This window comes from Ips typographus, linkage group LG3 (genome assembly GCF_016097725.1).
Source record: "Ips typographus isolate SLU linkage group LG3, UJ_Ityp_2.0, whole genome shotgun sequence".
In the NCBI taxonomy this organism is placed as follows: Eukaryota; Metazoa; Arthropoda; class Insecta; order Coleoptera; family Curculionidae; genus Ips; species Ips typographus.
Genome location: NC_138424.1, coordinates 16,324,361 through 16,347,814, shown reverse-complemented (window position 1 = coordinate 16,347,814; position 23,454 = coordinate 16,324,361). Strand labels below are relative to the sequence as shown.

The 23,454-nt window shown below is 34.3% G+C and overlaps 1 long non-coding RNA gene across 1 annotated transcript; it reads right to left on the bottom strand.

Moving 5' to 3' along the window:
• Positions 1-19,210: 19,210 nt before the first annotated feature.
• LOC145726281 (uncharacterized) lies at positions 19,211-20,924 on the bottom strand. Its single transcript, XR_014177553.1, has 2 exons — positions 20,824-20,924; positions 19,211-20,353 (listed from the first exon to the last, which is right to left on the bottom strand). It is a non-coding gene; the product is annotated as an uncharacterized LOC145726281 (long non-coding RNA).
• Between the last annotated feature and the right edge of the window lie 2,530 nt (positions 20,925-23,454).

The following is a 23,454-nucleotide window of genomic DNA, read 5'->3' as shown; positions in this document are numbered from 1 at the left end:
GGTAGATATAGGAATATTATCCTGTCAAAAACTCAGAAAGGCCGGGTACTTTAAGGGAGTGAGGGTTAATCAAATGGGAAATGGTAAGAAAAATAAACCAAGTATTTTGTTTAAACATTTTTTAAGGGTTGAAAATGGACCGTTGCTGGGGGTTTTTTTTACTAAATCGACTAAGGGTAGATATAGGAATAATATCCTGTCAAAAACTCAGAAAGGCCGGGTACTTTAAGGGAATGAGGGTTAATTAAATGCAAGGTGGTGAAAAAAGTAGAAACATTTTACAATTTAAATTGTTTTTAAGGGTTGAAAATGGACCGTTGCTGGGGGCTTTTTTCACTAAATCGACTAAGGGTAGATATAGGAATATTATCCTGTCAAAAACTCAGAAAGGCCGGGTACTTTAAGGGAGTGAGGGTTAATTAAATGCGAGGTGGTGGAAAAAGTAGAAACATTTTACAATTTAAATTGTTTTTAAGGGTTGAAAATGGACCGTTGCTGGGGGTTTTTTTCACTAAATCGACTAAGGGTAGATATAGGAATATTATCCTGTCAAAAACTCAGAAAGGCCGGGTACTTTAAGGGAGTGAGGGTTAATCAAATGGGAAATGGTAAGAAAAATAAACCAAGTATTTTGTTTAAATATTTTTTAAGGGTTGAAAATGGACCGTTGCTGGGGGTTTTTTTTACTAAATCGACTAAGGGTAGATATAGGAATATTATCCTGTCAAAAACTCAGAAAGGCCGGGTACTTTAAGGGAGTGAGGGTTAATTAAATGCGAGGTGGTGGAAAAAGTAGAAACATTTTACAATTTAAATTGTTTTTAAGGGTTGAAAATGGACCGTTGCTGGGGGTTTTTTTCACTAAATCGACTAAGGGTAGATATAGGAATATTATTCTGTCAAAAACTCAGAAAGGCCGGGTACTTTAAGGGAGTGAGGGTTAATTAAATGGGAAATGGTAAGAAAAATAAACCAAGTATTTTGTTTAAACATTTTTTAAGGGTTGAACATCGACTGTTGCTGGGGGTTTTTTTCACTAAAAAGACTTTGAAAGGCCGACTTTTAAGACCGACCCTTTTAAGGGACGTAAGGTGAATTAAATGAGCGCGGATGAAAATAGTAAGGATTTTTCTCTAAGTAGGATACATGTAGCTATCACATTCTTGGAAGACCTTGGAAAGCCCGATTCTTATTTTTTTATGGATGTATCGTAAAAAAAAACATTTTTGAAAGATAATTCAGTTGGTGGTTAAGTACGTTCGTATTGGCAACATTGCCTTCTTTGACCAGGAGCTTGTTGCAAGGCTCAGCGTTTTCTATTTTCACGCGTGATGTCTGTTTACATTAGATCTAGACACGGCCAGGACGGTGTTCTTTGATGTAAGCCGACGTATAAGAAGCCGAAGTCGTTGGAAACCGCTGAAAAATTGGCAAAGCCTATATAAAAATTGTCTAGAAAGAATAAGAGTCATATCGTATTATTTATTTCTTTTCCTCACGTCTTGTGGGTATGCTTTTGTTTTAACGTTTTTAGGTTTAGTTTAGTTGCTCTGATTATATCTGACAAAGTGGTTGAATTGGTTTTGTTAAAGAATATAAGAGCGACTTTCTAGCATTTACATTTTTGATATTTGGAAATACGCAAGTTAACCCTGCACGATTTTGTAGATTAGATATTACGATTTACGAGTATTTCGTTTAGATCATAATTAGTTTTTTTAATTTGTTTTTAATACCTGCATGTGTTATAGTGAAGGTATAATTAATTGTCACTGTTGGCGTCTTTTTTGTGGGGCGTATATGGCAAGAGTCAAAGTGTAAGGGTCAAACTTTTCTATTACATTGTCATCTTATGTCACGACGCCTACTTTACAATTATTTTTGTTATGAGTGCTATACTCCGTGGTTGAAACACCCAATACGAGTTACAATAATACCTAACCTAACCTAATAAAAACTAGTAGACCTAATAGTACTAGTAAAATAAAGTAATTCTCAACGTCATTGACAAATTGAAAACATCGTAGGTTTTTGTTTTATTTTTAAATGTATATAATCTAGTTACAATTGTACATAAAATCAGGCACATAAACGGGCTCTATTCACTCATCATTTTATAAAACTATTTGTTCAATAAAAATTTGTATGAAATGACACAAACACACTTATTTTCCTAATAAAATATAAAAATACAGGGTGTCTCAGAAATACATGTATTAATAAATAAAGAATAAATAGAATAAAACAAATAAATGTATTTAAAAAATATATAAAATTATTGAAAATAAACAACCTTCACTACCCACAAAGTTTGAGTTAAATTGATGAGACGGTTTTGCAGGTTTATAGTTTTGTGTTTTTTAGAGTGTTTGACTCTCTATATCTCGAAAACGAAGAGTTTTCGGATCCACTTATATTTTAACTTTTTTCATATTTGGGCCAGCTCAGTTTATCCCTAAATTTACGGTACTTATTTCTAAGACACCCTGTATATTATTGAAATATAAACATAATAAATTGTTGGAAATATGTTCTATAAGTTGGTTGAGGAGAGTTATTCATTTATTTTCGATTTTTGGGCTTTGCGTCTCACCGCATCAAAAAGGTTTGTTGGGAAAATGGAATTTTGCACTTTTTTTAACTAAGTAGAAAATAACATTAACCTAGTCGTCCCAACACAAGACCACTGACTTAGGTTCGGTCTTGAACCTGAAAAACTTCAAGAAATCTGAAAAATAAAAAACAGCAGAACACAGCCAACTATAACTTATAATATGCACAACTGCCGTAAATCTACCAATGCCCTCCATAAGTACAAATATTTAGGTTTGTGGAAATATTTGGGCTTTGTGATCAAATGAATTATTTTGAAACCCTTGGAAAACTGCAGAAGTGCATAGCCCACTTTGCCCTGCTGAGGCCAATGGGTAAAACCACCAACCCCAAATTTTGACCTAAAAATATAAAATAAAACATAAAACATTCAGGTGTTTATTCAGCCGAAAACAACTCGACTTCAGGTGGGTTTATAAAACCAATAAAATAAAAATAATTTAATAATATAAATGATCTGCTGTGGTTGAAAAGGGTTTACACTGTTTACAGAACAAAATAAAAATTACTGTAGAGAAACTACCAGATATTTATTATTACCTCAGCTGATGCCATCCCTAAAAGAAGTACAGGTAGTTATGTAGTATGTCTTCTAGCGTGATTTCCAAAATAATAATTTATGTATAATTAAGTCCAGCAAATAAATTGCTTTAAACCTAATTTGTTTTTAAATAATTGCTTTTAAAGGACTTCCCGATTTAAAATTTGAATTTATTCAAAACAGAACCAATCAAAATTAGTGTTTAAGGTTAACAAAAAAAAAACAAAAAAGGAAGTTAAAATAAGTTCGCAAGCTTATCTTATTTTATCTTATCTCTTATTTATATATTATTTATTTTTTTATAAACGCAACGACATAGCAAACAGCAACTTTCAACAATTATTTTATTTTATTGATTTTATAAACCCACCTTTCATATTGTCTCTGATACATTTTGTCCTTTTACTCAAATCAAAAAAAGCGCTCAATACTACCACAAAAAAGCTGTTACTGTTAGTGAGCATAAACAGAAAACGTATCGTGTGTAGTGCGCACCTTTTTTATTATAAAAGAATACTTCAAGTTTTATTAAACTAAATGTCTATAAATAAGTACAGTTTTTCAATTTCACCCTGTAGTAAAAACCAAAATAAAAATTGCTGGTCACATCCGTAAATTACACGAAAATGTTCTAAACTGTTGTTAAAACTGCAATAATGTATCTATAAAAATAAGAGATAGCAAACACAAAAATTACCTAATTTTTCGTGCAATGCCCTTGGACATTTTTAAGTCGGCAGACACGCAGTGTACCAGAGCATACTCGGGGTGAAAAGAAAATAAATCCCTCTCGACCTCTGAAAGTACAGCCGCTGGACTTATTTCTCCTCTATTGAACGCAACCCAAAAATGTCGAAATTCGACTTCCTTGATCCTATTCCTAAAAAATTCAAATGCTTACAATTCGTTATTTTGTAAAAAAAATAACATCGCACTATAAGAACGATCTATCTTGAGTTTTGTGTAAAACCACATACCGGGTATCCAGAAAAAGCAAGAGAGGTTAATATGGTTATTTTTATTTCTCTGTAAGGATGATTTAGTTGGAAAACTAAAAACTTTTAGTTTAAATTTCAATCTTGCAATTTTACCGTCGACAAGAAACAGGCATCTTGATTGTTTTCAGTCTATTTAGCTTTTTAATAAATTTTCAAGAATGATAAAACTACAATTAGTTTGTAGAAAGTACATACAAAATCCAAAATTAATAAAAAATCAAAATTATGATCACAACCCTCAACAGTCACAACCTTAACCAGTTCAGTTTAATAGTTTTATAGACGCTCTACGACTTCAATTTAAAAAGTTTTACAATAATTACCCAACTGTACAGACACAAGAAAAAAACGATTTTCAATGTTAATCAGTTATGTCCCCGTGTTCTCCTGGACACCCGATATAAGTTACAAATTTGTGATATTTTCAACTTTCTTTATGCTAAACTGTAATTTATTACTACTCAAACATACTTACATTGCGAATAAGAAACAGTTTTTTTAGATGAACAATTTGGAAATAACTCCCTTGGGACACTTGGGAAACGAGTAGGCAATTCCCAGTTAGCACAACAACGTACAAGAAGCGAATGAACTGTGAAGTATTTAACCGTGCCAAAGTAACTGGCAAATTTTATAAAGTTGGTTGCAATAATAACGATTTTCCAAGCAAAGTAAAAGCTTTGTAAAATATCCAAGAAATTAGAATTACCAACACCAAGGCAAAAGAGAATTACATGACTGTAATTTTTCTGTTTGAAGAGATTATATTTACATGTTAAAATAACCGTTAAAAAATATAAAAATAGGCGAAGACAAAAGCTGACTGGCCTAATTTATTATCTTAATCCTACACTCCATAAAAAGAAGTGCGTCCGCCACCGGCACGCGGCCTTCCATAATCATTGTCGGCGCTCCTTTGATATAAAGAAGTCAAATTTTCTTGAAATACGAAATGTCTGCAGTGTTGTCATAGTTAACAAAATTAAATAAAGGATAGATACCCTACTACTATAGATACCCTTATAATTGGTATTACAAATACAAAAATGATTGATATGGCAAATGAGTCAACAACCATAACCTACAATTACTGAAAATGTCTGAATGAACTGCTAAGTCGATTTAGCGAAAAAAACATTTAGCAACGGTCCATTTTCAACCCTTAAAAAATGTTTAAACAAAATACTTGGTATATTTTTCTTAATATTTCCCATTTGATTAACCCTCACTCACCCAGCCTTTCTGAGTTTTTGACAGGATATTATTCCTGTATCTACCCTTAGTCGATTTGGTGAAAAAAAACCCCAGCAACGGTCCATTTTCAACCCTTAAAAACAATTTAAATTGTAAAATGTTTCTACTTTTTCCACCACCTCGCATTTAATTAACCCTCACTCCCTTAAAGTACCCGGCCTTTCTGAGTTTTTGACAGGATAATATTCCTATATCTACCCTTAGTCGATTTCGTGAAAAAAACCCCCAGCAACGGTCCATTTTCAACCCTTAAAAAGTGTTTAAACAAAATACTTGGTTTATTTTTCTTAATATTTCCCATTTGATTAACCCTCACTTCCTTAAAGTACCCGGCCTTTCTGAGTTTTTGACAGGATATTATTCCTATATCTACCCTTAGTCGATTTTGTGAAAAAAACCCCCAGCAACGGTCCATTTTCAACCCTTAAAAAATGTTTAAACAAAATACTTGGTAAATTTTTCTTAATATTTCCCATTTGATTAACCCTCACTCCCTTAAAGTACCCGGCCTTTCTGAGTTTTTGACAGGATATTATTCCTATATCTACCCTTAGTCGATTTAGTGAAAAAAACCCCCAGCAACGGTCCATTTTCAACCCTTAAAAACAATTTAAATTGTAAAATGTTTCTACTTTTTCCACCACCTTGCATTTAATTAACCCTCACTCCCTTAAAGTACCCGGCCTTTCTGAGTTTTTGACAGGATAATATTCCTATATCTACCCTTAGTCGATTTCGTGAAAAAAACCCCCAGCAACGGTCCATTTTCAACCCTTAAAAAATGTTTAAACAAAATACTTGGTAAATTTTTCTTAATATTTCCCATTTGATTAACCCTCACTCCCTTAAAGTACCCGGCATTTCTGAGTTTTTGACAGCATATTATTCCTATATCTACCCTTAGTCGATTTAGTAAAAAAAAACCCCCAGCAACGGTCCATTTTCAACCCTTAAAAACAATTTAAATTGTAAAATGTTTCTACTTTTTCCACCACCTCGCATTTAATTAACCCTCACTCCCTTAAAGTACCCGGCCTTTCTGAGTTTTTGACAGGATAATATTCCTATATCTACCCTTAGTCGATTTCGTGAAAAAAACCCCCAGCAACGGTCCATTTTCAACCCTTAAAAACAATTTAAATTGTAAAATGTTTCTACTTTTTCCACCACCTCGCATTTAATTAACCCTCACTCCCTTAAAGTACCCGGCCTTTCTGAGTTTTTGACAGGATAATATTCCTATATCTACCCTTAGTCGATTTCGTGAAAAAAACCCCCAGCAACGGTCCATTTTCAACCCTTAAAAACAATTTAAATTGTAAAATGTTTCTACTTTTTCCACCACCTCGCATTTAATTAACCCTCACTCCCTTAAAGTACCCGGCCTTTCTGAGTTTTTGACAGCATATTATTCCTATATCTACCCTTAGTCGATTTAGTAAAAAAAAACCCCAGCAACGGTCCATTTTCAACCCTTAAAAACAATTTAAATTGTAAAATGTTTCTACTTTTTCCACCACCTCGCATTTAATTAACCCTCACTCCCTTAAAGTACCCGGCCTTTCTGAGTTTTTGACAGGATATTATTCCTGTATCTACCCTTAGTCGATTTGGTGAAAAAAAACCCCAGCAACGGTCCATTTTCAACCCTTAAAAACAATTTAAATTGTAAAATGTTTCTACTTTTTCCACCACCTCGCATTTAATTAACCCTCACTCCCTTAAAGTACCCGGCCTTTCTGAGTTTTTGACAGGATAATATTCCTATATCTACCCTTAGTCGATTTCGTGAAAAAAACCCCCAGCAACGGTCCATTTTCAACCCTTAAAAAGTGTTTAAACAAAATACTTGGTTTATTTTTCTTAATATTTCCCATTTGATTAACCCTCACTTCCTTAAAGTACCCGGCCTTTCTGAGTTTTTGACAGGATATTATTCCTATATCTACCCTTAGTCGATTTTGTGAAAAAAACCCCCAGCAACGGTCCATTTTCAACCCTTAAAAACAATTTAAATTGTAAAATGTTTCTACTTTTTCCACCACCTTGCATTTAATTAACCCTCACTCCCTTAAAGTACCCGGCCTTTCTGAGTTTTTGACAGGATAATATTCCTATATCTACCCTTAGTCGATTTCGTGAAAAAAACCCCCAGCAACGGTCCATTTTCAACCCTTAAAAAATGTTTAAACAAAATACTTGGTAAATTTTTCTTAATATTTCCCATTTGATTAACCCTCACTCCCTTAAAGTACCCGGCATTTCTGAGTTTTTGACAGCATATTATTCCTATATCTACCCTTAGTCGATTTAGTAAAAAAAAACCCCCAGCAACGGTCCATTTTCAACCCTTAAAAACAATTTAAATTGTAAAATGTTTCTACTTTTTCCACCACCTCGCATTTAATTAACCCTCACTCCCTTAAAGTACCCGGCCTTTCTGAGTTTTTGACAGGATAATATTCCTATATCTACCCTTAGTCGATTTCGTGAAAAAAACCCCCAGCAACGGTCCATTTTCAACCCTTAAAAAGTGTTTAAACAAAATACTTGGTTTATTTTTCTTAATATTTCCCATTTGATTAACCCTCACTTCCTTAAAGTACCCGGCCTTTCTGAGTTTTTGACAGGATATTATTCCTATATCTACCCTTAGTCGATTTTGTGAAAAAAACCCCCAGCAACGGTCCATTTTCAACCCTTAAAAAATGTTTAAACAAAATACTTGGTAAATTTTTCTTAATATTTCCCATTTGATTAACCCTCACTCCCTTAAAGTACCCGGCCTTTCTGAGTTTTTGACAGGATATTATTCCTATATCTACCCTTAGTCGATTTAGTGAAAAAAACCCCCAGCAACGGTCCATTTTCAACCCTTAAAAACAATTTAAATTGTAAAATGTTTCTACTTTTTCCACCACCTTGCATTTAATTAACCCTCACTCCCTTAAAGTACCCGGCCTTTCTGAGTTTTTGACAGGATAATATTCCTATATCTACCCTTAGTCGATTTCGTGAAAAAAACCCCCAGCAACGGTCCATTTTCAACCCTTAAAAAATGTTTAAACAAAATACTTGGTAAATTTTTCTTAATATTTCCCATTTGATTAACCCTCACTCCCTTAAAGTACCCGGCATTTCTGAGTTTTTGACAGCATATTATTCCTATATCTACCCTTAGTCGATTTAGTAAAAAAAAACCCCCAGCAACGGTCCATTTTCAACCCTTAAAAACAATTTAAATTGTAAAATGTTTCTACTTTTTCCACCACCTCGCATTTAATTAACCCTCACTCCCTTAAAGTACCCGGCCTTTCTGAGTTTTTGACAGGATAATATTCCTATATCTACCCTTAGTCGATTTCGTGAAAAAAACCCCCAGCAACGGTCCATTTTCAACCCTTAAAAACAATTTAAATTGTAAAATGTTTCTACTTTTTCCACCACCTCGCATTTAATTAACCCTCACTCCCTTAAAGTACCCGGCCTTTCTGAGTTTTTGACAGGATAATATTCCTATATCTACCCTTAGTCGATTTCGTGAAAAAAACCCCCAGCAACGGTCCATTTTCAACCCTTAAAAACAATTTAAATTGTAAAATGTTTCTACTTTTTCCACCACCTCGCATTTAATTAACCCTCACTCCCTTAAAGTACCCGGCCTTTCTGAGTTTTTGACAGCATATTATTCCTATATCTACCCTTAGTCGATTTAGTAAAAAAAAACCCCAGCAACGGTCCATTTTCAACCCTTAAAAACAATTTAAATTGTAAAATGTTTCTACTTTTTCCACCACCTCGCATTTAATTAACCCTCACTCCCTTAAAGTACCCGGCCTTTCTGAGTTTTTGACAGGATATTATTCCTGTATCTACCCTTAGTCGATTTGGTGAAAAAAAACCCCAGCAACGGTCCATTTTCAACCCTTAAAAACAATTTAAATTGTAAAATGTTTCTACTTTTTCCACCACCTCGCATTTAATTAACCCTCACTCCCTTAAAGTACCCGGCCTTTCTGAGTTTTTGACAGGATAATATTCCTATATCTACCCTTAGTCGATTTCGTGAAAAAAACCCCCAGCAACGGTCCATTTTCAACCCTTAAAAAGTGTTTAAACAAAATACTTGGTTTATTTTTCTTAATATTTCCCATTTGATTAACCCTCACTTCCTTAAAGTACCCGGCCTTTCTGAGTTTTTGACAGGATATTATTCCTATATCTACCCTTAGTCGATTTTGTGAAAAAAACCCCCAGCAACGGTCCATTTTCAACCCTTAAAAACAATTTAAATTGTAAAATGTTTCTACTTTTTCCACCACCTCGCATTTAATTAACCCTCACTCCCTTAAAGTACCCGGCCTTTCTGAGTTTTTGACAGGATATTATTCCTATATCTACCCTTAGTCGATTTAGTGAAAAAAACCCCCAGCAACGGTCCATTTTCAACCCTTAAAAACAATTTAAATTGTAAAATGTTTCTACTTTTTCCACCACCTTGCATTTAATTAACCCTCACTCCCTTAAAGTACCCGGCCTTTCTGAGTTTTTGACAGGATAATATTCCTATATCTACCCTTAGTCGATTTCGTGAAAAAAACCCCCAGCAACGGTCCATTTTCAACCCTTAAAAAATGTTTAAACAAAATACTTGGTAAATTTTTCTTAATATTTCCCATTTGATTAACCCTCACTCCCTTAAAGTACCCGGCATTTCTGAGTTTTTGACAGCATATTATTCCTATATCTACCCTTAGTCGATTTTGTGAAAAAAACCCCCAGCAACGGTCCATTTTCAACCCTTAAAAAATGTTTAAACAAAATACTTGGTAAATTTTTCTTAATATTTCCCATTTGATTAACCCTCACTCCCTTAAAGTACCCGGCCTTTCTGAGTTTTTGACAGGATATTATTCCTATATCTACCCTTAGTCGATTTAGTGAAAAAAACCCCCAGCAACGGTCCATTTTCAACCCTTAAAAACAATTTAAATTGTAAAATGTTTCTACTTTTTCCACCACCTTGCATTTAATTAACCCTCACTCCCTTAAAGTACCCGGCCTTTCTGAGTTTTTGACAGGATAATATTCCTATATCTACCCTTAGTCGATTTCGTGAAAAAAACCCCCAGCAACGGTCCATTTTCAACCCTTAAAAAATGTTTAAACAAAATACTTGGTAAATTTTTCTTAATATTTCCCATTTGATTAACCCTCACTCCCTTAAAGTACCCGGCATTTCTGAGTTTTTGACAGCATATTATTCCTATATCTACCCTTAGTCGATTTAGTAAAAAAAAACCCCCAGCAACGGTCCATTTTCAACCCTTAAAAACAATTTAAATTGTAAAATGTTTCTACTTTTTCCACCACCTCGCATTTAATTAACCCTCACTCCCTTAAAGTACCCGGCCTTTCTGAGTTTTTGACAGGATAATATTCCTATATCTACCCTTAGTCGATTTCGTGAAAAAAACCCCCAGCAACGGTCCATTTTCAACCCTTAAAAACAATTTAAATTGTAAAATGTTTCTACTTTTTCCACCACCTCGCATTTAATTAACCCTCACTCCCTTAAAGTACCCGGCCTTTCTGAGTTTTTGACAGGATAATATTCCTATATCTACCCTTAGTCGATTTCGTGAAAAAAACCCCCAGCAACGGTCCATTTTCAACCCTTAAAAACAATTTAAATTGTAAAATGTTTCTACTTTTTCCACCACCTCGCATTTAATTAACCCTCACTCCCTTAAAGTACCCGGCCTTTCTGAGTTTTTGACAGCATATTATTCCTATATCTACCCTTAGTCGATTTAGTAAAAAAAAACCCCAGCAACGGTCCATTTTCAACCCTTAAAAACAATTTAAATTGTAAAATGTTTCTACTTTTTCCACCACCTCGCATTTAATTAACCCTCACTCCCTTAAAGTACCCGGCCTTTCTGAGTTTTTGACAGGATATTATTCCTGTATCTACCCTTAGTCGATTTGGTGAAAAAAAACCCCAGCAACGGTCCATTTTCAACCCTTAAAAACAATTTAAATTGTAAAATGTTTCTACTTTTTCCACCACCTCGCATTTAATTAACCCTCACTCCCTTAAAGTACCCGGCCTTTCTGAGTTTTTGACAGGATAATATTCCTATATCTACCCTTAGTCGATTTCGTGAAAAAAACCCCCAGCAACGGTCCATTTTCAACCCTTAAAAAGTGTTTAAACAAAATACTTGGTTTATTTTTCTTAATATTTCCCATTTGATTAACCCTCACTTCCTTAAAGTACCCGGCCTTTCTGAGTTTTTGACAGGATATTATTCCTATATCTACCCTTAGTCGATTTTGTGAAAAAAACCCCCAGCAACGGTCCATTTTCAACCCTTAAAAACAATTTAAATTGTAAAATGTTTCTACTTTTTCCACCACCTTGCATTTAATTAACCCTCACTCCCTTAAAGTACCCGGCCTTTCTGAGTTTTTGACAGGATAATATTCCTATATCTACCCTTAGTCTATTTCGTGAAAAAAACCCCCAGCAACGGTCCATTTTCAACCCTTAAAAAATGTTTAAACAAAATACTTGGTAAATTTTTCTTAATATTTCCCATTTGATTAACCCTCACTCCCTTAAAGTACCCGGCATTTCTGAGTTTTTGACAGCATATTATTCCTATATCTACCCTTAGTCGATTTCGTGAAAAAAACCCCCAGCAACGGTCCATTTTCAACCCTTAAAAACAATTTAAATTGTAAAATGTTTCTACTTTTTCCACCACCTCGCATTTAATTAACCCTCACTCCCTTAAAGTACCCGGCCTTTCTGAGTTTTTGACAGCATATTATTCCTATATCTACCCTTAGTCGATTTAGTAAAAAAAAACCCCAGCAACGGTCCATTTTCAACCCTTAAAAACAATTTAAATTGTAAAATGTTTCTACTTTTTCCACCACCTCGCATTTAATTAACCCTCACTCCCTTAAAGTACCCGGCCTTTCTGAGTTTTTGACAGCATATTATTCCTATATCTACCCTTAGTCGATTTAGTAAAAAAAAACCCCTGCAACGGTCCATTTTCAACCCTTAAAAACAATTTAAATTGTAAAATGTTTCTACTTTTTCCACCACCTCGCATTTAATTAACCCTCACTCCCTTAAAGTACCCGGCCTTTCTGAGTTTTTGACAGGATAATATTCTTATATCTACCCTTAGTCGATTTCGTGAAAAAAACCCCCAGCAACGGTCCATTTTCAACCCTTAAAAAGTGTTTAAACAAAATACTTGGTTTATTTTTCTTAATATTTCCCATTTGATTAACCCTCACTTCCTTAAAGTACCCGGCCTTTCTGAGTTTTTGACAGGATAATATTCCTATATCTACCCTTAGTCGATTTCGTGAAAAAACCCCCAGCAACGGTCCATTTTCAACCCTTAAAAAATGTTTAAACAAAATACTTGGTAAATTTTTCTTAATATTTCCCATTTGATTAACCCTCACTCCCTTAAAGTACCCGGCCTTTCTGAGTTTTTGACAGCATATTATTCCTATATCTACCCTTAGTCGATTTAGTAAAAAAAACCCCCAGCAACGGTCCATTTTCAACCCTTAAAAACAATTTAAATTGTAAAATGTTTCTACTTTTTCCACCACCTCGCATTTAATTAACCCTCACTCCCTTAAAGTACCCGGCCTTTCTGAGTTTTTGACAGGATAATATTCTTATATCTACCCTTAGTCGATTTAGTGAAAAAAACCCCCAGCAACGGTCCATTTTCAACCCTTAAAAAGTGTTTAAACAAAATACTTGGTTTATTTTTCTTAATATTTCCCATTTGATTAACCCTCACTTCCTTAAAGTACCCAGCCTTTCTGAGTTTTTGACAGGATAATATTCTTATATCTACCCTTAGTCGATTTCGTGAAAAAAACCCCCAGCAACGGTCCATTTTCAACCCTTAAAAAGTGTTTAAACAAAATACTTGGTTTATTTTTCTTAATATTTCCCATTTGATTAACCCTCACTTCCTTAAAGTACCCAGCCTTTCTGAGTTTTTGACAGGATAATATTCTTATATCTACCCTTAGTCGATTTCGTGAAAAAAACCCCCAGCAACGGTCCATTTTCAACCCTTAAAAAGTGTTTAAACAAAATACTTGGTTTATTTTTCTTAATATTTCCCATTTGATTAACCCTCACTTCCTTAAAGTACCCGGCCTTTCTGAGTTTTTGACAGGATAATATTCCTATATCTACCCTTAGTCGATTTCGTGAAAAAACCCCCAGCAACGGTCCATTTTCAACCCTTAAAAAATGTTTAAACAAAATACTTGGTAAATTTTTCTTAATATTTCCCATTTGATTAACCCTCACTCCCTTAAAGTACCCGGCCTTTCTGAGTTTTTGACAGCATATTATTCCTATATCTACCCTTAGTCGATTTAGTAAAAAAAACCCCCAGCAACGGTCCATTTTCAACCCTTAAAAACAATTTAAATTGTAAAATGTTTCTACTTTTTCCACCACCTCGCATTTAATTAACCCTCACTCTCTTAAAGTACCCGGCCTTTCTGAGTTTTTGACAGGATATTATTCCTATATCTACTCTTAGTCGATTTAGTGAAAAAAACCCCCAGCAACGGTCGATGTTCAACCCTTAAAAAAAACAAGTTTATTAACTTATCTTTGCATCTTTGACTTAATCCTAGAATGATGCACAATAATTACTATAATAAATTTTTAATTATTTATTTGTATTTTATATTTCTACAGTAGTTATAGCAAGAGCAGGCTAGACGGGAGAACAAACGGTAGAAAGCGTAAAGTGAATACGCGCGACCACTGGTGGAAAAACGAACTGCCGATTTCGTTGCCGAGAATCGTTGCTAACATGTCTCCGGTTTTATTTTTCGTAAAACAAAAAATCGAACTAGGCAAAATTAAAACAAGAATGACAAAAAAAATTTAATAATAAAATAGGTTTGATATAATTCTGCTATTCACAATATACATCTAGAGAAAATACCTCGAAAAATTTACGAAAATTGCGTAGAAAAGTATATTTTAATGACTGAAGTGTGTACATCATTGTATAAAAATTACTAAATGTTAAGTGGACGACGCTAGATAAGCCGTTAGAAAAAACACAAAGTTAAGGAAATAACACAATGTTGAGTTTACTAAATAGAAAGTTAAGGCATGATTTACAATAGTGACGTGGCAATGGAAAGAATTCAGAGATTCAACTTACCTGTTATAATAAAAATTCAAATATACAAATTATGCTCACAAAATATGTACATGTACTTACAATTGTGACCTAAATAAATGTATACAATTTCTTTACCCCGGTTAGAAAACGCGAAAAAAAAAGTCCTTATTAAGGCATAAAATGTCCTTATAAGTGTATCACAAAGGTACCACAAAATTTATCAAATCAAATCAATACCTTTTTAGTAACTTAACAGGGACATTGAAAAACTAGGCCCTAAACTTACGTTGAAAATAAATAATAATAAGTCACAAATTGCATATATCACTACAGATTACTGGACTGTTTGAGCGATGAAACCTTTCGTTGTTTTTTGAGTCCATTTATTGTCTGGTCACGTGGCTATTTGACTGCAAAAGAAAAAAAATATTAACATTCAGATTACAAATACGTTTTTAATATTATCGCATAATATACTGGGGGTTTCTTTGAAGAAATGCATTTCTAAATATATCAAAAAGTTATTTATACAAGAAAAATAATGAGTGTGTGTCATTCTGCACATTTTTGATTTTTTCTTGCAAAACTCTAATCGTTTTCGAGAATTGAAATTTCGTAATTCCGCCATTTTTAGAACTTCAGAGACTGTGAAAAGCTCAAAATGTTCGCTTTAAACTGCTATTTCACTTCTTGCTAACCGCAACACGATTGAACACATACAGGGTAACAAATCAGTTAAACTTGAAACCAATGCTCTGCCAGTTGTAACCGTGTAACTCTAACTGTTTCTGAGATATTCGACTTTTAGTCATAAGTTAGTTTAGTTTAATAGTTAAAGAGTTATCGTATGATTGTGCGGCAGTCGAAGACTTCCCACAAGTCTCTAGGCTACAGAAAGCATTCCTAAATAACCACCACAAGAGTATCGGCATTCTGGCGAGGGAAAATGGCGACAAGGCCGCCAACCTCCAAGAGAGCGCTGAGATTCTTATGGAAACTCACTTCCCAAGTTCTGTCTTTCCTGGAACGACGAACTGGACGGAAGTACCAACAACACCTTCACAATACGACTGGCAATGTGCAAGTGCAGTAATTGATGAGGACAAAATAAGGTGGGCCATATCCGGCTTTTCCCCCTTCAAGTCACCAGGACCTGAGGGTATAAGACCAGTCCTACTTCAATGGGGACATTGTTATGCCGCACCTGGTTGGAGTATTCTGAGCCTCTTTAGCTCTGAAATATATTCCCAGTAAGTGGAGAGAAGTACGAGTGGTATTTATACACAAACCAGGTAGGATGGATTACATGAGGTGCTGGTTCACCATCCACTTCACCCAAATCAGCCAAGTCCGTTGGATAATAAAGAATCCACCCTGGGTATATTCATAGATATCGAGGGAGCGTTTGATAAAACTACCTTTCCGACAATTACCCAGCAACTTAACTCCAGGAATGTACCCCTGGTAGTAGGAGAATGGACACTTAAGATGCTCTCCAGTAGAGCAATAAGTATCAATGTAGAAGACATCACAGTGAGAGGACTGGTCATGAAGGGATGTCCACAAGGAGGGGTCTTATCACCCCTTCTTTGGAACATAGTTCTGGATACCCTAATTAATCACCTTAACAATAATGGATTTTATTTACAACCATATATGTAATGCTGTCATTACTAACGTCATTGAAGGTTAGGAAGTATCATATTGCGCACCTCTACTTCCCGCCCTCACTTCCCGCCCTCACTTCCCGCCCTCATTTCCCGCCCTCTAAAATTGTGATTGTTAATATTTAAAAAAAAAAAAAAAAGATGATGGAATCAAATTTTTTAAATGTCAGATAAAGTCGGATCGATATTCAGTTCGCAAATAATAAATTGAGAAAAATGTCCTGGATTACAACTCGAATTGTATGCATTCTAACGGTTATAATGCCTATAATACATTACAATACTAAAATTAACATGATCTAAACTAAAACAAACTACTTATTGAAATTAATGGTTACATTTGAATTATTATAAGTGTTTATAGAAATATTTAGGCCAGTACCAGCACTGGCGTCTCCAACAGTTGTCTCTTTGGTCGACAAATTAATTTGCTGCTGAATGACTGAGGTTTGTGAACTACTTGAAACAGCTTCAGAAGACATGGCACGTTGGGACAGCATAACAGAAAAGGAGAAGAAAAGCATATAGAAAAATGACTGCTTGGTAGTTTTTTGTTAAATGTAATATTCTAGATATGTTCAGAATGAAACAATGATTTGTAAATTTTGATAGAAATATGATGGTTGTAAATAAAATAGTATACAAACCTCGGTAGGAAGTTTCATTCCTGTCTCGAGATCCTAGCTAAACCTCGACGCTTCGCGTCTCGGCTATCTAACTAATCTCTCGACAGTAATGAAACTCTTCCCACCCCGGTGTGTAATATACTATTACACAATTGCATACGCAGATGACATAGTTATCTTGCTGACCGGCAAATTTGTGAACACACTGTGCGATAGAACGCAGGATGGGCTCAAATTAATAGAAACATGGTGTAAGGAACACTCACTGTTGATCAACCCCGACAAAACTGAGATGGTCCTTTTCACCAGGAAAAGAAGTGTATCGGGCTTAAAACCTCGGACAACTCGGGAGGATGTACAGGGTGCTGCATTTTCGATGGTTTTACGGGGTACAGAGAAAACGGTAATAGATAGAAAAAAAGTAGCATACGTGTTCCGATCTCTTTTTCCGAGCTGAGATGACTGGCGAAGAGTGGGCTGCGCAAACTTCTTTTGTTTCAAAGATACGGGGGGCTTTTGAAAATTGGTAATTTTGGAACCTCCTCTGTATTTCATTTGCTATTAAAGTTATCAAAAAAGGAAAAACGGTTTCCGGTAGAAGTTTTGACGTAGAATCCAATGGCGTAGTCATTTTTTTTCTATTACGTTTAGTTTCTGACATATGACACTAAGTTATATTTTTTTAAATGGAACACCCTATATATTTTTAGTTCATTTAATTCTGTTGATTTTTACCTTTTTAATTCTCAAATAAAACGAAATGGGTTGGATTTAGGTATAGGCAAGTAAATTGAAACGTATAGTAATTTTTAATGCTCAAAATGATTCCGTCATAAAAAATGTGGGTTTCTATTTAAAAAACTTGAAATTTTTAATTTTTTTGGCAAGTTTATGATTTTTTTTTGACGACCCTGTATACAAATGAGTCATTACGCACCCTCAGTTTAATAAAACGATCCTTTATTTACAATAACCCAAAGTTTCTTTGCAAAATAAAATACGGTTTTGACAGAGTACAAAAATATGTTGAGCGTTGCAACTGTCACTTTTTTGGAAAAACATTAAATATTTCGAAAACGGCTAGAGATAGGCATAGGGCATTGTACACAAAAGTTGGTCAGAATTTTGTGAGGAATCCAAATATGTAATAATATATAGGGTGTTCTATTTAAAATAAGAAAGTTGTGATCGATTTCCGGTATAAACGGAAGTACAACCATCTTGAAAATATTTTAGTTAGATTGGGCATGCCCACATCAGTATCCTGCCAAATTTTCAAAACTCTCCTATTTATACTTTTTTCAATATCAATCGATGTCTTTCGTCGTGGGACACCCTGTATACTATTATGACATAAGCAAACCTTTCAGGATTTGAGAATTTAATTAAAATTTAGACTACCGTTTTATATTTATATCATATCTATTTAATTTAGGAAAGTATTAACATTAATTACTAGCCTTCTTGCGAGAAATTCAAAAATGAGATTAGAAACAGGGTGTTTTATTTGAAAATCAAAAGTTGGTGTTCTTTCCGACTCATCTGGTAACAAAAGTCCTAAATATTTTGGAAAGACCAAAATTAAGGATACACTCCAAATTTTAATGAAAAATATTGAGTTGTTCTCTAGAGACTTTTAATATACCATCACCGTGAATCACCCTGTATAGCATATACTACTGCCGTTGAGAAATTACCACATATCCAAACTGTTTCAAATTACAGCTTTAATAGCAAATTAGATTTTTAGGAGTATATTTCTTAATACTGTTTTTCCCGGCACTTCCAAGTCGATTTTAACTACAACTTTAAGCGAAGTTGAGGTTTGAATGTGACAGATCAGGTGCAAAATGACACAGCCTAAACTAAACTTATCTAAGTTGTCCTTAAACTCAACTTAGCCAGGGAAACGAACATAATGCTTAATAATGTTGTTGCAGGATTTAGAAACAGAATAGGAATAGGTATGTTTATATTTATTTTGTAGTCAGATTGTCGCTATTTTAATAGTATATTACATACTCAGGTGGAAAGTGTTTGATTGTTGTTTGTTGAAGTTGAATAAACGACTGGTGATTTGTTTACAATCTTGACAACGTCATTATTGTGCTATTCTGTCTTTAATATTTTGAGCTGAAACGTTTCTTAAAGTGCTTTTAACAAGGAGATTTCTGAAGACGCAGATGTTACTCAACATCACCTGAGCTGCGAGCTGTTGCAGAGGTGGCAGCACAGTATCTTAACTATAAAAAATAAGCCTGTAAAGTGTATTCTTATGTAGGTTGGTAGTTATCGTAATTAAAGATTTGTTCATTAACTTTAGTATATTACTTAAAGATACATTAAACGACTTGAACCACGTTGCGTTTCCCTTTCGTTCCCTCTAACACTGCTCGACCCATTCTAACCTCTATTCGAAGTGTCAACATACAATGTTGACTGACTTATACTATTTGAACACTCTCTTATACTACCCTAACATCCCCCTTCTTAAAGATCTAACCTCTGAGGAGGCCTTACGAGCCTACCTGAAGATGTTATTGTTTCCGATTGCTCAAAAACTTCTTCATTGGTTATCTCACTACCGAGCTCACTACAGACATCTGTATACCCACTATTTTCTTCTGTACAGTCTTCAACCGAAATGTTTTCACTTTCATCTCCACTTGATACACTAATAACAGTGTCATCTAATTCTAAAAATATTTTACAGGCTGATCTTTTTCATTGTTACATCCTTTATCCCTTCCTTCCTAACCACATAAAAATGAAGAATTACCCAAACTCTGCGAAAAATGTATGTTGCCGCAAGGTTTAATAAACTTTCTGTTTCTAACTAATATGTTTCAATTCTCCATTTTTACCCTGTAACATCTATCTCTAAGCTTACCGACTACTATTCCTGGAGACCAAATTCCTTTAGGCTTAAGTTGTACCATTATTTTAAGATTTTAAATCTAATGGATATAGATTTCTTACATTTCTGTTGTAGTAATCTTCCCTATCCTGCTTTCTCCTATTTAATGTCTTATTAAAACTGTCAAAATGTATGTTTTGTGGTTTTAAATTTATGGTGGCTGATGGTCTGTTTCCACAGTTACTCTCCAAAATCCAAAAACAAACTGATAAAAATTTTCCATCCCTACCACTATCGCTAGTAATTCCTTCTCAATTTGTGCATACCCACACTGAGTGTGAGTGAATGCCATAGAAGCATAAGCACAGGGTAAGTTGTCTTGTAAGAGCACTGCTCCACAACCTGATTTTATTTTTTTTTTTGATTTTGAGGCATCCACTGATACGATAGTCTCTTTTTCAACGTCACAAAACTGAAGTACTGGTTGTTTAGTTAGTATATTTTTAATTTCGTCAAAGGCTTTCTGATGTTCTGTGCTCCATTCAAAAACAATATTTTTTCTCAGCAGTTGTCGTAATATGGTAGTCTTAACTGAAAAATTATTAACAAATATACTGACATAAGTTAACAAACCCAACAAACGCTGTACATCATGTTTATTTGGCATTTGAGCAAAGTGAGTACTTTCCACCCGGGTGGAAAGTAAAAGCAGGTAATTTTCATCTTTCCACCTGGTTTACATAGTATAAGAAATAACGTTATTACATACCTGGTTGAAAATAATTTTTTTTTTATGATTTTTGTATAGCAAATTTACAAAGTATTAAGCCACTATTTTATTCTAAGCGTTATTTAGATTAGAATGATAGCTATGTAATTGGAAAAAAAATCAGGTGGTTTTTGATGAAAATCAAAAATCAGTCATAATCGGCTCTAGTTTAAAAGAAATGCCGATTTTCCAAGAAAACGTTAATAACAATTAGCGGTATGAAAGCTCAATATCTCTCAGTATCTCCGAAACCGTTCAAGGGAAGTCAATCAAACTTCACCCATCCACTAACCTTTTTATTCCTAACAAAACGAGGTGAGCTTTAAGCCATCTTCAGGCTCCCACCTTTAGGGGCCTGTAACTCTTTTAGAAAGCGTTTCCGGAACCATGTTTATAACTCAGAGTCGATCTCTACAAATATATATTAAATAAGTTGTTATCTGCCTAACATGTTTCGAGTGTATTCAGACACCCATCTTCAGAGGCTTAACTAGATTACTAGTCTGCTGGCTGTCATTCTACACGTTCAGTCACTTCATGTCCGGCTGCACCCAAGCCATGAATCCCTGCACAGTCACACCACCATAAAAAGAAAGGTCTCCCCTTTTTTAAAAATTTTAACCAGTTTAGTGTTTAACTTGTGAATGTCTACCGCGGTTTTTGTTGTGTGAAGTCCCTTTCGTGTCTAATCGTTCTCCTTTAGATAAACATGCAGTTTTGACATCATTCAACTTCCTTGGGTTTTGATGAAGTTTTTTTTTCCCCTTTGAGAATAAAAAACCAAGCAACCTGTCATCTTAAAACTAGAACTGGGTTTTTTGATCAAGGTTTTTTTCCCCTGTGTAGAATAAAAAAACCAACCACCACGTTAAGTACATCTGGGTTCAACTGTCCCTCCTAGTAGAATGACAGCCAGCAGACTAGTGATCTAGTTAAGCCTCTGAAGATGGGTGTCTGAATACACCCGAAACATGTTAGGCAGATAACAACTTATTTAATATACAGGGTGAGTCTGGGAAGCGACACCCCCTTGTTATTTTTTAAACAAGAAAGAGTTTTAAAAAGAGCTTTATGTAAAAATTGTAAGTGTGCATATGTACTACATTTTGCCACCACAAACTATTATACAGGGTGACTCATACTTAAGTTACTAAGTAAAACAATTGTAATGTACCCTCATGCTACGCCTATGTATTTTAAGACTTATATTTACATTCCCTTCAGGAATAGAATAACATTGTATTATTATCTTATTTTTCAAGAACTAATGTTATTTGCACGCAGCGCCTTATTTACCAAGTATCATTAGAAATCACTTACTAATTAAGTAAGATCAAAAGCCCGAATAATGTTTAATTAGGTAACTACCCCAATTCGTTTGGTATAGATAAACCTTGTGTAATCATTGTACGCCTCTGTTCGGCAACTAGTATAAGTAATAATCCATTATCACAAGAAGTACATTCCGATTCCTAAATCAAACCTAGTAACAGTGGTCAGCTAAACTCATAAAATCCTAGATCTAATTACTGTCTGTTTCACAATCTGTCTATTTTCTTGGTTGAAATAAAAGTGTTGTAGTTAAGTTAATTACGAGCGTATTACTCCACCCCGGTAGTACACAATACACTACACAATATTTTTTTAAATAGAACCCTGTATATTTTATTACATATTTAAAATGAACACAAAATGTACAATATGTTTTGTTTAACATTGAATTGTCAGATATTAATAATTGATGGGAAACTTTAACTTAGGCAAATAAAAAAATAAAAAATATTATAAAAATAATATAGTTTCTATTAGCTGGTACTTGTTGAGTAGGAAGGAAAAAGATGTCTTGGCTACGGAATATTAGACATTGGACGGGAATGCACAACATACAGACACTGATTCACACCGCTGGGAACAGGGATGAAATGAAGAATGTAGTCGCAAACATCCGTTAACGGATAGCATGACAAGAAGAAGAAGGTACTTGTTGTCTGGTATTTGTAATGCTAATTCATTGTTGTCAGTACTGCTGTCATAATTTACTGTCATTTTTACTGCTTCATAATTAATATTTTTTATTTTTTTTATAGTATAAGTTTCCGATCAATTATTAATATCTGACAAATCAATGTTAAACAAAATTTTGTGTTCTTTTTAAATATATAATAAAATATACAGGGTTCCATTTAAAAAAATATTGTTTTACTTTGTATCTTAATTATGAGTCACCCTGTATAATAGATTGTGGTTGCAAAATATAGTACATATGCACCCTTACAATTTTTATATAAAGCCTTTTTTAAAATTCTTTCTTGTTTAAAAAATAACAAGGGGGTGTCGCTTCCCAGACTCACCCTGTATGTAAGAATTGAGGGAAGAATAAAAACAAATTTCCCCGTACTAAACCAATTTAATAATTCTTATTCCAATATACCACTCTCTCTACTGGTGAATATCAGAATGCCCTCCACTTTTCTTAAATCCCTTAACTAAACACTCTAAGAGCACCCGTCTCACAAGTATCTTATTACATACGCCTATCTCTTATCTGTTACAATAATAATTCTCAGGGCACTTAAAATAACTTAGCCTAGCAAATTCCCAAAGACGTCCTTTTACACCAATAAGTAGGTCGCCATCCAAGAGTGGTTGATAAAAGACGCCCTCAAATACCACGAGCCCGTGTGAAGTTCATATGATTGCTAACATAGGTATATATTTGTGGAGATCGACTCTGAGTTTTGCTTTCACTTACACTCACTACTCCACAAATGGACTACTACTTTTCGAAAAAATTTCTGGTTGAAGCTGCCCTAGAACGTTGTCGGTGTAATTTCGGGACACCCTCTTTATAACATAGAAGTAAATGTAACAATTGTGCTTAAAAGTAAAGTAGAAGAAAGAATAATTTAAAAGTATTCCGTTT